This window comes from Hemiscyllium ocellatum, chromosome 2 (assembly GCF_020745735.1).
Source record: "Hemiscyllium ocellatum isolate sHemOce1 chromosome 2, sHemOce1.pat.X.cur, whole genome shotgun sequence".
NCBI lineage: Eukaryota > Metazoa > Chordata > Chondrichthyes > Orectolobiformes > Hemiscylliidae > Hemiscyllium > Hemiscyllium ocellatum.
The window spans coordinates 29,546,425-29,561,601 of NC_083402.1; the positions used below are offsets into that span (position 1 = coordinate 29,546,425).

At 41.2% G+C, this 15,177-nt stretch overlaps 1 protein-coding gene across 5 annotated transcripts in view; it reads right to left on the reverse strand.

The window, feature by feature from the left end:
* acsl1a (acyl-CoA synthetase long chain family member 1a) overlaps positions 1-15,177 on the reverse strand; it is a 151,079-nt gene that overhangs the window by 85,866 nt on the left and 50,036 nt on the right. The window contains exon 1 of one of the 5 annotated variants that reach the window (XM_060835332.1): positions 1,579-1,628. The exons of the other annotated variants lie outside the window; for them this stretch is intronic. The gene's annotated coding sequence lies outside the window, so the exon portion shown is untranslated. Of the gene's footprint in view, positions 1-1,578; positions 1,629-15,177 lie in introns of those variants that run through there. 5 annotated transcript variants of the gene reach the window in all.

Consider the following 15,177-nt stretch of genomic DNA (forward strand, 5'->3'; position numbering starts at 1 on the left):
ATGTGATTGAATACTTTCCACTTGCTTGAAAAAGTGTGCAGCTCCAATAACTCCACAAAGTCTACACCATTGAAAAAAAAGTAGCTGCTTTGATCTGCAGTTCATCTACAATTCAAGTTTTCATGATCTTCAGCACTGAAGCACTATACCTCTATTGTGTACAAGCTAGAAAGATGCACAGCAACAATTGCCAGGTACTGATCATATCTAACAGGAAACAAACAAACAAACAAACCAGTGCCCCGTAGCACTCAATGACATTAGTATCACCAAATCCCCCACTTTCAACATCTTGGAGGTTATTATTGACCAGAAACTGAATAGGACAAGCCATTATAAATGCCATGGTTACAAAAGCAGGTCATAGACTGGGACTGGATTGCAGCAGGTCAAGAAGGCAGGTAACCACCACTTTCTCAAGGGCAACTAGGGATTGGCAATAAATGCTGATCCCATCAGCAACAGCCATATCCCATAAATGACTGTTTTTAAAACATTGAAGTTCCACTGACATACCTCCAGTCCAGTGATCTCTAACACCTTGAAGGACAAGGCCAACATATAGGGATGGTATTCCTGATGTACAAGTTCTTTTTCAAGTCACACCTTACCCTAACTTAGAATTATATAACCATCCCTTCATTGTCACTGAATCAAAACTGTGCAAGTCCCATCCTAATTGTACTGTAGGTGTGCTTGTACCAGGTGGGACAGCAATTCAAGCTCACCAACACCTTCTCAAGGGCAATTAGGACTTGGAAAGAAAATGCTGATTTCCAGGAATAAATTATTGAAAATTGCTGATCAAATTTGCCTCATCCATCCATGATCACCAAACGTTTAAAACATTCAAACTTTCCAGAGTGATATTATGCTGAGATTAAATTCTCAAATAAAATTACATGAATTACCTAACCTCTGTAATGCTCTGTGCACCAAAAATTAAAAGATCAACTCTTGTTAAAGATAAAAATTACAACAAATCACTGGGGAGGAACTGTTGGAGCTCATGGGTCAAGTAATTTCACCACAAAACAAGTCTAGAAACACATAATTAAAAAAAACACTGGCCTGTAATACACAGCGTCCTGTAAACGTACTGCCCAACCAGTTCTCAGTAGTTGCAATGGACCTGAAGGCTACATGGAACTTTTAAACATTGACCACTGTGTACTCAACCAGCGTTTTTTCTATGCAGCCAGATCACAAGATTATTTCAGAGTCAACGATGTCATTTTCAAAGGTCATATTTGCAGGTTAACTTTTACACATTAATATTAGGGTTTGTGCAAAACTACTGCACAATTCACTGTATTTAAATTGGTTTTTTTCAAGACCTTTCACCAGACAGCATCAAAACTTGCTTTTAGATCCCCACCAAATGTTTTGCACTTTTGACAAATGTTAGCAGACCGACAAACAATGAAAAACATTCCGGGGTATCAAGTCAGCACAGAAATCTAAATGGCTTCAAACATCAGAAATAAGGAAACTAGAACAGCAACAGCAATGGCAAATAGAGAAAATAGTAGCAACAAGGTGTTCAAACATACAAAGAATGCCTCAGAACCCACTAACCATTTGCCTGTACAATTCTTCGTTCTCAGGGATCGTGAGCATGCCGAGCAGAAAAACTCATATTTGCTGCTCTCTGATAGAAGCAAGCACTTCGTTCCCTGCATTACAGCTTACCAGGACAAAGGTGAAAGTCTCCCAATTACAGGCCTTAATTAGAATATGCAGACAAGATACCAATAGGAAGAGAGACTTGCATCTCAAATGTCACTCCATTTTTTTTAATTCGACTGGCAAATGGAATGCACTAAACTCTCCCATCATCATTACACTCTGAAAAACATAAATCTTGCCACATTAAAATTAAGCAGGAAGCTTAAGGAATACTCAAAATGTGCAGGCACTTCCTCCAGCTGTACACAAACACATGATTTAATGGTTGCAACACACCAATGCTTCATTAAAGTAATAACAAAATGAAATTGTTTAAACACTATGAATTCAAGCAGCTCTTCACAAACAAACAATGTACTAAAGTGAAATTTAATGAACCATGGCCAATGGTAGAATCTGAATTCAATAAAAGTCGGGAATTAAGTGTCTAATGATGACCATTAATCCATTATGAATTGTTGAGAAAGTCCATCCAGCTCAGGGAAGGAAGTTGCTAACCTTACCTGGTCTGGCCTGCATGTGACTCCAGACACACAACAATGTGGTTGACTCTTAACTGCCCGCTGGGTAATGTTTAGGGATAGGGAATGAATGCTGGCTTGGATAGCAATGTCGTCGTGCTGTGAATGATTATATTTTGATCCAGTGATGATTAAGGAAGTGATAGCGATAAGCCTGGATAGCATGAGGCTTGGCGCGGAAAGTGCATATGGAGATAGCATGTAGCGACAGAACTAAATGATACCACAACCAACGAATCAGATCCAAACTCCACAGTCCTCCCACATCCATTCGTGGTTGGTGGTGAACAATTAAGCAACTCATTGGAGAAGGTGTCAAAACCCTTCACTATGATGGTGGGAGACCAACACATCTGTGCAAAAGATGAGGCTGAAGCAATCTTCAGCCCAATTTCCTGAAAGGATAATCCATTTTGCTACCTCTGGGAGATATCCGGTGTCACAAATGCCAGTTTTCAACCAATTCAATTCACTCCATGTGATACAATAAAACAATTGGGGACAACTTCAAAAGCATCAGATCCTGACAAAATTATGGCAACAATACTGAAGACTTGTGCTACAGTACTTCCCTTGCACTGAGCCAGTGCTGTTCCAGAGAATTGACAGCACTGACATCTAACCAACAATGTGGAACGTTGACCATGTATGATCTGTACACAAAACACAGGACAAATCCATCTCAACCAAGTTACATTATGCCAATGTGACAGAGGGTGTCATCAACAGTGCTATCAAGTTGCACTTGCTTATTAAAGTTCTGCTCATTGACATTCAGTTTAGGTTCGTCCAGGGCCACTCAACTCTGGACTTCCTTTATAACCTTATTTCAAACATGGACAAAAGAACAGAATTCCAGAGTTGAGGTGAAAGTGACTTTCCTTGATAACAAGACTACATTTTACCAAGTGCAGCATCATGGAGTCTCAGCTAATCTAGGGTCAATAGAAATCAGAGGAGAAAACTCTCCACTAGTTGGAATCAGACTGGAACAAAGATCATGATCATTGATGTTGGAAATCAGTTATCTAAAATCAGGGACACTGGAGAAGCTGGTTAGGGTCTTGTCCTAATTACAGCCATTTTCAGCTGCTCCATTAATTATCTTCTCTCCAGTTTAAGTGGTGGCATGTTCTAAATTTTTCGTGGTTCCTCAGGTATTCAAGCATGTCCATGTTCAAAGTGCAGCAAGATTTGCACATATCTACCCATTCACTGCCCCTTGACATTCAATAAATTAGCAATGCTGAGTCCCCAGCTATCAAATATCCTGGGAGTTTATGATTTACTACAAACTGAATGGGCTAGCTATTTCTTTACATTCATATGCATCGCTGGCTTGGCCAATATCCTCTGGAGGCATAATGCTCCTTGCCATCCTGTTCAGTCACACCTGACCCCCCAACATGATAAATAAATACATGCCTGAAACTAATGTCCTGCTACCCTGTGGTCACATGATAAAAAAATGGGTGTTAACATTTTCTTTTAACTACTAAGATTAGATTAGACTTACAGTGTGGAAACAGGCCCGCCGAAGCGCAACCCACCCATACCCCTACATTTACCCCTTACCTAACACTACGGGCAATTTAGCTTGGCCAATTCACCTGACCCGCACATCTTTGGACTGTGGGAGGAAACCGGAGCACCCGGAGGAAACCCACGCAGACACGGGGAGAACGTGCAAACTCCACACAGTCAGTCGCCTGAGTCGGGAATTGAACCCGGCTCTACAGGCGCTGTGAGGCAGCAGTGCTAACCACTGTGCCACCGTGCCACCCTACTAACTGCCATAAAAAAATGTCAATCTAAAATCCTACCTTTCAGACCCAAGAAAGAGTCTTAGACTTGCAATGTTGATGAAATCAACTTTGTTTTGTCACAAATGCTACCTGACCAAAAAATATTTCTGGATTATTTTTGTTTTCAAATATTTGGCATCTGCATTATGTGTAATAGGTGCTGATTAACAGGTTTCATTTCGGAATTCATATAATTTTTCTTTCCACTGATTTTTTTTTCCATTTATCCATGGGATGTGGCAATTACTGGCTATGCCAACATTTATTGCCCATTACTAACTGCCCTTGAGAAAGTAGTGTTGAGCTGCATTTTTGAACCACTACAGTTTTTGGGTTATGCGTACAACCAATAGTGCTGTTAGGAAGTGAGTTCCTGGATTTTGACCTAGCAACAGCAAAGAAACATCAATATAAGTAAATTTATCCATCCTGTTTGAGGATGGTGAGTGGTTGGAAGGAACTAGCATCTACTCCCATTGTTCCTCTTGGTTGTAGAAGTTTGAAGGTGTTATCACGGGAGCTTTGATCAATTACTGCATTGCATGTTGTAGCTCTTACATACTATTGCCACTACACAGCAGTGAGAATACAGCACATTTTGAACAGAGTTTGGGGAGACAAAAGTTTCTCATCAGTTATTCAGTTACTGACTGCAGAATTCCCACACTCTGACCCATACCTGTAGTCACAATATTGAGATGTCCAGTCCAGTTCAGTTTCTGGTCAATGGCAACCTCAAGATGTTGATGGTTGGGGATTCAACAATGGTAATGCTATTGAATGCCAAAGGGTGATTATTAGAATTTCTCTTATTGGTCATTGCCTGTGACTTGTGAGGAATGAATGTTACTTGCCAGTTATCAGCCCAAGCCTGAATATTGCACACACCTTATTGCACATTGACATAGCTAACTAAGTAGTCCCAGGTGGTGGTGAATATAATACAAATCAGTAAAAAGACCCATTCCTGGGCTTATGGAGATCATTGATGAAGTAGCTGAAGATGGCCAGCCCAGGAGACCACTCTGAAGAACTCTTGCAAAGATGATGTCTTGGAGCCAAGATGTTTTGACTTCCAACAACCACAATAGTTTCCATATGTGACTCTGCTTTTGCTAAAGTTCCTTGATGCCAAGGACAGTCACTCTCACCTCATTTCTGGAGTTCAGCTTTTTTGTCCTGTTTCAACCAAGGCTGTAAATGAAGCCAGGAACTGAGCAGCTCTGGTGGAATACAAACTGATCATCAGTGATCAACTTATTCCTTAGCAAATGCTGCATGACATCAGTGCTGTCGAGACTATTCATCATTTTGCAGCTGGCTAAATGTAGCTTAATGGATAGTTTGGACTTAGGCTACATTTAGTGGAAAATTTACAGAACTAGGTAGATTCCAGTGTTGGAGCTATCCTGGAGCATCTTGTTTATCAGTGTTAAGAAGCTGAAGCCTTCAACATATTGTCGGAGAATTTTTTGGGGCTCCATAGCTTTCACAGTAAGTACCCAGTGTCACCAACCATTTCTTGCTATCACATGGAGGCAAAAGGTGTATGATTTAGAAAGGCATTATGTATCAGTGCAGTCCTGGTGGCCTGAAGGGCTTCTTACGGTGCTGTACTGCTCTTTGCTAAAGTCTTGTTTTTTTTCACTGATGTACTGGGCTCCCCCATCGCTGAGCAGCAGGAAGAGTTTTGTTTGGCGCCTCCACCTCCTGTCACCATGATTCACATCTGGATGTAGCACGACTGCAGAGCTGAGATTGGTTGTGGGATCACTTAGCCTCATCAATTACATGATGCTTCCATTGCTTGGCATGCAAATGGTCCAGTGTTGTAGTTTTATTAGGTGGACATCTCATTTTTAAAGTATGCTTTTCTTGCCATGCCTCCTTCACTCCTCATTGAGTTTGCATTGGGTTCAGCATGATGGTAATAAAAAAGTTGGGAATGTGCCTAGCTATGAGGTTACAGATTGTAGTTGAACACTGTAGTGCTGCTGCCAATCGCCTTAGGATACCCTGTTTGCGTCGCTCGATCTGTTTCAAAGCCTGCCCCATTTAGCAGAAGATACTGCCACATAACATGATATTATTATATATGCTAATATGTCATGGATAAGGTTGGGTATTTTGACCAAGGAAAATATGAACACGGCAATGCGCTACAACTGATATATATATATATATATATATATATATATTCCTATTGCTTTCTACTTCTGTTATATTCAGTGCAATTCTTGAACAAATAACAATTCTTTAAATGTAATAATTCAACATAATAGAGTCTGTTAATCTTAGCTGACAAAAAGAATGTTGAAAATACCTAAGAGTTCAATCTACAAAAGGACAAAGGGCAGAACTGATGAATTACTTTCACATAAAATGCTATAAAACTTCAGTTTTTCTTTACAAGCACTGGTGTTTAATATTACTTCAAAGTTTTAAGACTTATAGATGTTCTTTGTTTCACTGTTTTAATTTTTAAAACGTGGATTGAGGGAATTTGGTTTCTTGATTGCAAATATACAAACATCAAAACAGGACAAGCTCTTAAATTTGTAAAAGTGGTAAAGGAAAGCACAGTTGCGGCTAAACAAACTGCACCAGATGTACAAGCTGGTTGGAGATTGGTTGAGAAGGAAGTAGGCCAGTGGCAGCAGATGAAGAGGTTACAGTACTAAGAGATACAGGATCATTTCAATCTTTGATTTTGAGGGCTGAGGAGATATGTAACTCAGAAGGACTATTGCCAGAAAACAAGTGTTAGTATGTGGAATTCATGGTGAGATGAGAAAATCAGCATTATGTAGAGTGTCAGGTGAAAAGTGGAGAAGTGGTGATGGGCAACTCTCAGCTCCAATTTGTCCTTGGTAATAATATAGCTGGATCACATGTAAATATGTTGTCTACTGTAGTTGTAAAGCCAGTGGAAAAATCAGGCAACTGTGGTGTTGCATGAAGTATATCCTAGAATATTTTTCTGACTGTATGATAACAAGGTCACAAAGTCACCGGTTGAAACAGGAGGGGAAATCAAAAGAATACTGATAAGGAAGTTGAAATAGAATTACCAGAGATCATGTTTGAACAAATAATTGAGAAAAAGCAAGAACAGGTGTGGGACAAAGTGGACATCTTTAGAATAGAAATATGAAAACTAAACCAATTATATTGAAAAACACGCAAAGAGAAAGAATCCGAGTGTATTCCCAAACATTACTATCTTAAAAATGATGTCTTGATGAGGAAAATGCAGACCACCACATATTCAGGTAAAAAAATGAGGTCTGCAGATGCTGGAGATCACAGCTGCAAATGTGTTGCTGGTCAAAGCACAGCAGGCCAGGCAGCATCTCAGGAATAGAGAATTCGACGTTTCGAGCATAAGCAAGGGCTTATGCTCGAAACGTCGAATTCTCTATTCCTGAGATGCTGCCTGGCCTGCTGTGCTTTGACCAGCAACACATTTGCAGCACCACATATTCAGGTGGATTACAAATGGGCAGAGGTTCATCAAGTTGTAGGTCAAGTGAATTACAGAAAGGAGGTGGTGCAGATAGCATACCAATTACCAGTGGGAGGTAATTTAGGAATATTAAAAGCCAAAACATAAAAACATTTTTTGGCCTGGACTGCATAAGAATGTAGTTGAATTTTGCCAGATATGACATATGTTTTGGGTAATTGGAAAACCTCAGGCAGCAACAAAACCAGCAACTTTAATACCTATTCCTGCATTTGAGAACACTTTTACAAGGTTCTTGTAAAACAAAAAGTGAGAATCAGTTTTTGTTAACAATATTGAATGTATCCTCTCAATTTCCAGAGGCCATTCCATTATGCAATATTACAGCTAAAAGGATTTTAGAAGAGTTACTCAATTTTTCTTACTAGATAAACATTACCCACAGATCAAGGGTCAAAGTTTATGTTAAAATTATTCAAGGAAGTTATGGACAGCTTTGAAATAAAACAATTTCAATCAATTGTGTACCAAATTAACCTCAGGGAGCATTAGAAAGGTGGCATCAAATTTTAAAGACCATGCCGAGGGCTTATAGGCAAGACCATTCAGACAGTTGGGATAAAAATTGAATTCCATTTGTACTTTTTTCCCCATTAGGGATACATGAAATGAAATCGACCAAATTCAATCCATGGAATTAGTTTGAGGGCTTGAGGTGAAAGGACCACTGAAGTTAATCAAGGACAAATTGGCAAGTCAGAATCAGAGACCACATATTTGGAAGAGAGGTTGTAAAGCCAAAGGATCTAGCAAGGCGGAAAGCTAAAAATTGTCGAACACAGGAAGGGGTATGGCCACTTCTCCCAGTTCGGAGATTTCTCATTTTTGGTTAGCTGTAGTAGTCAAGAGATGTGAACATCAGATGGGTTTTAAGCTTAAGTAAATGATTCTTAAATGACTTTTTCTGGATGTTGTTCCGTCCTGCCAGTAAGAATCGGTGTTTGAATTTATCTTTCTGCCAAGCGGTATGTTTATGGGATGTTACTATATGGGAACAGTTAATTAGTTAAGATGCTGTATCAGGTCAGTTAAGTTTTTTAAATAGGTAAGGTATTCTGAATTCCACTTTTTTTTTGTTCATGTTTCAGCTGTAGTGTTTAAGTAAACTGCTTTGCTTAAAGCCAAATGGTTTGACAAGTTGCATTACGCCTGCAGCACCCATTTCACATCTGCCTTCAAAATTAAAAAAAGACTTAGCCTAGAACCTATCTTCTTAAAATACCTGGAAGGAGCCTGGCCTGCTTGATAACAATAGTCAATAAACTAAATTTTAAAACAGGGTCTTAAAAAGAAGAAACTGAGTCTAAGAGACAAGAAATTTAGAGAGGAAATTCCAAAGCTAAAAGCATATGCAGCTGAAGGCACATCCACCATTGCAGGTATCATTAAAATTGTGAATGCTCGAGAAGCCATAATAAAGAACATACATATCTCAGGGGGTTGAGGGATTTGTGGAAATTATAGAAAATGGAGAGAATGAGGCATTTTTAAAAGATGCATTCCTTAAGCAGGAGTCAGTGCATGTTAAGGTATGGTCAGAAGAACATCGGCTGCTGGAACAGGAAGAAGGAGGCCAGCTAGTCAGCTTTATGGAGCAATGGCTCTTGCAGTTCTTGGGGCTAGAGGTTGAGGTGGGTCACAGTGCCCAGGCCCGAATCAAACCAGCACCCTGTCCGGTCCTAGTGCAATTCCAGCACTGTAGAGATAAACAAATGGTTTGGAAGCTTCCAGAGCAGTGGGGAAGGATCTACAGGCCCTGATATACAAGGGATCAAAAATTACGTTTTTCCAGGACTTTTCTGCAGCTGTGATTCGCAAGAGGACGGCCTTTGATGAGGCAAAGAAGAGGATGAAAGACTTGAATATTCAGTACTTTGTAAGATATGCAGCAATGTTATGTCTCAGCCAGGAGAGTCAGTGTACAAGTCTGACTCAGAAAAGGCAATGGACTTCCTGGGCACTTAAATAGTTGGTTCAGGTAATATGGACAATAGTGTTTTTTGTTTTTTCTGTGGCTTTGTGTTACCTGGTTTTGCTCTTTTAATATGTGGGCGTCTTTTTTCCCTTTTCCCTTCTTTCTCCCCTCCCATTGTCTTTTTCCTATTATTCCCTTTTCTCTTCTCTTTCTTGGTCTGGAATACGGTAGGGTTTGGGTCTTTTTTAAAAAAAATCAATACTGACTGGGGTCAAAGTAAGGGTGGGACGAGTTGAATGTCCTTTTCTAATTTTCTTGCCTTTTCTTTTATAAACATTGTTTGCCTTGGTTTGCAGCTTCAGCTAGAAGGAGCCATGATGGGTTAGTGGGTCATGTGAGTGGCCCCTATGGGCAAGGGGGAAAGTCTCCTCTTATTTGTTTTGTGTTGGATCATTGCAGAAGTAGTTTTTTTTAGAAATTTTGCTTTGGCAGCTTTTGTAGTTGTATTTGAGTTTATATGAATCTTTTACTGTTTTCACTCGGCGCATTAGGAGTCTTCCTCTCCGGGGTGTCACGGGCTGTCTCAGATGGCTATTGTTCATTTAAATGGCGCACCTGGAATATTAAGGGGAGTCACTGACCGATTAAGAGAAAGAAAATATTTAAGCCTTAGAAAAGAAAGGGTCGATGTTGCCCTACTGCAAGAAACACGTTTAGGCAATAAGGAGCACTTAAAGTTACAGCAGGGAGGGTTGGGCTGGGTGTTTTTCTCATCCTTTAATTCTAAAAGCAGAGGAGTAGCTATACTTATCCAGAAGAATCTCCCATTTCAGCTGTTAGATCAAATTAGGGACGAATATGGACGGTTTGTGATCCTCAAAGCTTTAATACATGGAGAGCAATATGTATATTGTGAATGTATATTGCCCCCCCCCCCCCGGCACACCCCCTCAAATTTTTAACAGATGCACTTCCCAGGTTGATGGCCCTTGCAGTGTGCCATACTATTATAGGGGGAGACTTTAATCGTCTTATGGACCCAGGGGTCTCATTGGCATATCCCCTGAATGGGGGGTTGGTGCTGTTGGATGTGTGGAGATGTCTTCAGCCTGAGGGTAGGGATTTTACTTTCTTCTCTAACCCACACAAGTGCCACACGAGGATTGACATGTATTTTGCTTCACTGGCCTTTTTGGATTCGGTGCTGTCCTGTAGAATTGGGAACATAGCCAATTCTGATCATACAGCAGTGTATCTGGAGGTTAAGGACAAAGGCAATGGGACAAGCTTATGGCATTGGCGCATGGATCCTTTCCTCCTGAAGGAGGGTAAGTTTACTGTGTACTTTCCGCAGGAATTTACTTTTTTGGGATATTAATTCGAGTTCGGCCAGTAATCTGTCGGTGCTCTGGGAGACTGCCATGGCCTATGCAAGGGGTTTGATTATTTCTTACTCAGCGACACAGAAGTGGCAGAGGGGAGAGCAGCAGTGTATGCTCAAGACCTGGCTGAAGGCAGCCATGATAGCATATTTTGACAGTGACCAAGTTGCAGTGGATTACAGCCCTCAGAGCTGCTCTGAATGCTGTGCTCACCCAGACAGCAAAGAGGGAGACTTCCTTTGCAAAACAGACATTATTCAAGTATGGTGATAAGCCGGGTAGATGCTTGGCATATCTGGCCAGGAAGCAGAGCACCCCCCATCAGAGAGAGTGTACTGGTACTCTCACTTGCGATTCCAAAAACATTTACGCAGCATTTAGTAAAATCAATTATGAGTTGTACCAGTCAGAGACCTGTGAGGACAGGTTGGCAAAGACGGAGTCCTTTCTTAAGACCTTGGACCTCCCAGGTGTAACTTTGGAGCACGCATCTCTTTTGAATGCCCCTCTGACAATCCAAGAGATATGGGATGCTGTGAGGCAGCTCCAGAGTGGTAAAGCGCCTGGCTCAGATGGATTTCAAAGCGAGTTTTATAAGGAGTTTGTAAACATTTTGCTTGGGCCAATGTTGGAAATGTACAATTATTCATACAGGACTGTTTCCCATCCTCTCTGAGGAAAGCTAATATCTCCTTTATTCTCAAGAGAGGGAAAGCCCCAGAGGATTGTAATTTGTACAGGCCCAGATCACTATTAAATGTGGATTTCAAAATTTTGTCGAAAATACTGGCATTGAGGCTGAAGAAGGTATTGCCATTCATTGTAAAGGTTTTATTAAGGCTCACAGGTCCTCTAACAAAATTAGAAGATAACTGAATATGGTCCAGGTGTGCCAGAAAGGGTCAATTCCAGGTTTGGTATCTCCCTGGAGCAGAGAAAGCATTTGATCGCGTGGAGCGGCCATACCTCTTTTATGTCGTGGAACGGTTTGGTCTTTGGCGGGGGGGTGAGGGGGGGGGGGGGGTCTTCACCAGATGGGTGGCAGTATTTATATAATGATCCTAAGGCAGAGATTCTCACTAATAGCATAAGATCTGACAATTTTAGTATTGGTAGAGGAAGCCAACAAAGGGTGCCCCCCTTTCACCATTGCTGTTTACATTAGTGACTGAGCAGTTGGCAGATGCTGAGGCAGAGACCATCTGGAAGGACCCCAACATAATTGCTCTGGAGGTGGGATCGGGGGGGCATAGAGTCACCCTTTACGCAGATGACGTTCTTCTTTTTCTAACTAACCCATCATATTTGTGCCCTATTTAATACAAGTGATTAATTTATCTGGTTCTTTCTCAGGATATAAAATCAATTTTATGAAGTTGGAGGCCATGCCTGTGGTGTGTCTTGTCAGAGTACCTGATCTTGGGGGTGGAATCAGATTCCCTTTTAGGTGGTCACAAGGAGGTTTCCTTATTTAGGCATTTTTATTGGCCTTTGATCAATTATACAAAGTTAATTTTTAGCAGTTGCTAGAGAAGATAAAACAGGATCTTTGGCGGTGGGAGGCTCTTCCGAATCTCTCAGTTGGGTAGTTCTGGTTAAAATGAATGTACTTCGTCATTTATTATATCCCACGTGAATGCTCCCTTTGACGCTATCTAGGCAAGCGCTACGGAGGCTTAACAGTTGGCTCAGTTCTTTCATTTGGCGTCACAGTTGACTTCTTATTAAGCTTGAATTGCAGTTCCCGCATGGTGGGTGTGTGTCTGTGTGTGTGTGCGCGCGTGTGTGAGGTGGGTGGGGGCAGGGTAGCGGCGAACTTCCCAGATATTAAGTTCCCTATTATCCATGTGACTGATTTGGCTTGCCAGGACCAGAGGTCAATTTGGCAAGACATCTAGGCCTCCCAGGCAAGATGCCCCCTTCATTAATTTATTGTTTATGGACAAGATGAGGACTGTTATGGGAGTATTGTAGAAACCAGATTGTCCTTAACACGGTTAAAGCATGGAGAATGATGCGACAAAGTGAGGGCAATTCATATAAAAACTTCCCAGAGGAGTTTCCTGTTTGGGAAATTTATTTGAGGGAGAGGTCATGAGGTCTTTCGATCAGTTGAACCAGAAATATGAACTATCTAGGAAGGACCTTTTTCATTATTTTCAGATTAGGGACTTTATACAGACAAAAGACTATACTACTGATTAATCCCGATAAGTCGGATGTGGAGAGAAGAGTACTTTGATCCACAGGAACTCTCTCTCGATCAGTACCCTCTATCATTTACTCTGAGGTAGTGTCTTGAAGAACATTGAGCGGCTGTGCGGGATATGATCTGGAATTCAGGGCGCAGAACTTGTTAGTCAGAGGCATGGGAGGATATTTGGAAGAACATTAGGAAAACTTCAATTTGTAATGGGATGCATGCTATGCAACTGAAGGCTCTCTACAGAGCTTATTTGGCACCAGAGCAGCTTGTGAAATTTAAGAAAGGAGCGTCTCCAATGTGCCCCAAACGTAAAACAGATATTGGTACTCTTACTCATTGCTTTCGGTCATGCCACCAACTTCACAGATATTGGGACGCAGGACCGAGTGTTTTGGAAGGTCTTGGGAACAGAGGTCAAGGTAGAATTGGTGACCCTCCTCTTGGGTCTGCCGAATCTCCCCTCTTTAGATGCGCATGGGAAGAAACTTTAATATTCTCTCATATTGTGCGAGGAAGAACATTCTGGTGAGCTGGATATCAGAAAATCCCCAGGGCTTTCGGGGTAGTGTACATTAGTTGTGAAGCATATGCCCCTGGACTTTCTTATAAGTATGGTGCACCAGAATATTGAACTTTTTTTTAAAATAGGACGTGGCGGCCCTTTTCGAACGATGTAGACACAAACTTGTCAACTATATTGATCAGTGCCTTCTTGTAGCTGTGAGGGTTGGGTCTGGCAGGCCAGGGGTCCCCTGAGAGAAAGAATCCCGAATAAATATAGGCATGTCCACTGATGCTGCTGATGAGGGGAAGCTTTGGTGGAGTTGCGCTGAGAGTTTAACTACTTACTGAATTGTAGTATGGATAGATTTTCTAAAATCTTTTTTTCTTTTAAGTTGATGATGGAGTAGAGTAGTAGTTTGTTTATCGTTATTGTTGTTATAAGATTGTTATACTATTTTGTAGCAATTTTATAATTTTGTCACAAAATTAAACATCTTTTTTCAATAAAAATATGTATATAAAAAAAAGGAAGGGAGGACTGCAGATGCTGGAGATCAGAGTAGAGAGTGTGGTACGGGAAATGCACAGCAGGTCAAACAGCATCCAAGGAACAGGAAAATCAACATTTCAGGCATAAGCCCTTCATCAGGAATGAGGCTTGTGGGCCAGGGAGGATGCTGAGAGATAAATGGGGTGGGGTTGGGGGACAAGGTGGTGAGAAAGCGATATGTGGATGAAGGAGAGAGAGAAGGTGGTAGGTCGGAGAGGACGGTCCACCATATAGATGGGAAAGGCTATGGACAGTTCAGGAGGGTTGTTCAGAGTTGGAGGCTTGGGACTGGGATAATGTGGGGGGTGGGGGGGGAGGGAGGAGAAATGAGGAAACTGTTGAAATCCACATTGATCCAGTGATTGTTGTGGCCAAGTGCTTAAGGTGATGGGTTAGAAATCCTTTCCTCATATTCCGCCTTGGCATCTTGCAACGACACGGGGTTAACATGGATTTCAACACTTTCCTCATTTCTCTTGTTTCTACATTATCCCAGTCCCAAGTCTCCAATTCGGCACCGCCCTCCTGACCTATCCATCACCTATCCCTTCCACTCCTCCCTCCTGTCCAACCTATCACCTTCTCCCTCACCTTCATCTACCTATCGCTTTCTCTGCTACCTTACCCCCCACTCCCCACCATTACATTTATCTCTCAGCTTACCGGTCCACAAGCCTCATTCCTGATGAAGGGCTTATGACCGAAATGTTGATTCTCCTGTTCTTCAGATGCTGTCTGACCTGCTGTTCTTTTCCAGCACCACACTCTCAACTTTTAGAATGGCTCTCACTCACATATGCAAATTAAGGCACTGCACAAAATCAGCTCAAGGCACATGTTGCCAATGGTGACAGATGACTTTTTTTAAAAAAAGTTGTTTCGTTGAATCATTTTCAATTTAAATACATCAAAAGGTGTTAAGATATATTTACAAGGATAATCTCAAATGATCAGTCATGGTTTTGTTTAAAGTTTGCAAATATAATAGCACTGCATCAGTATTGCTTTATTTTAATGAGTTCATAAATTGTGATTAATATCTTAATAGCTTCTGTGGTCTGTGCATGGAGCAACTGAGC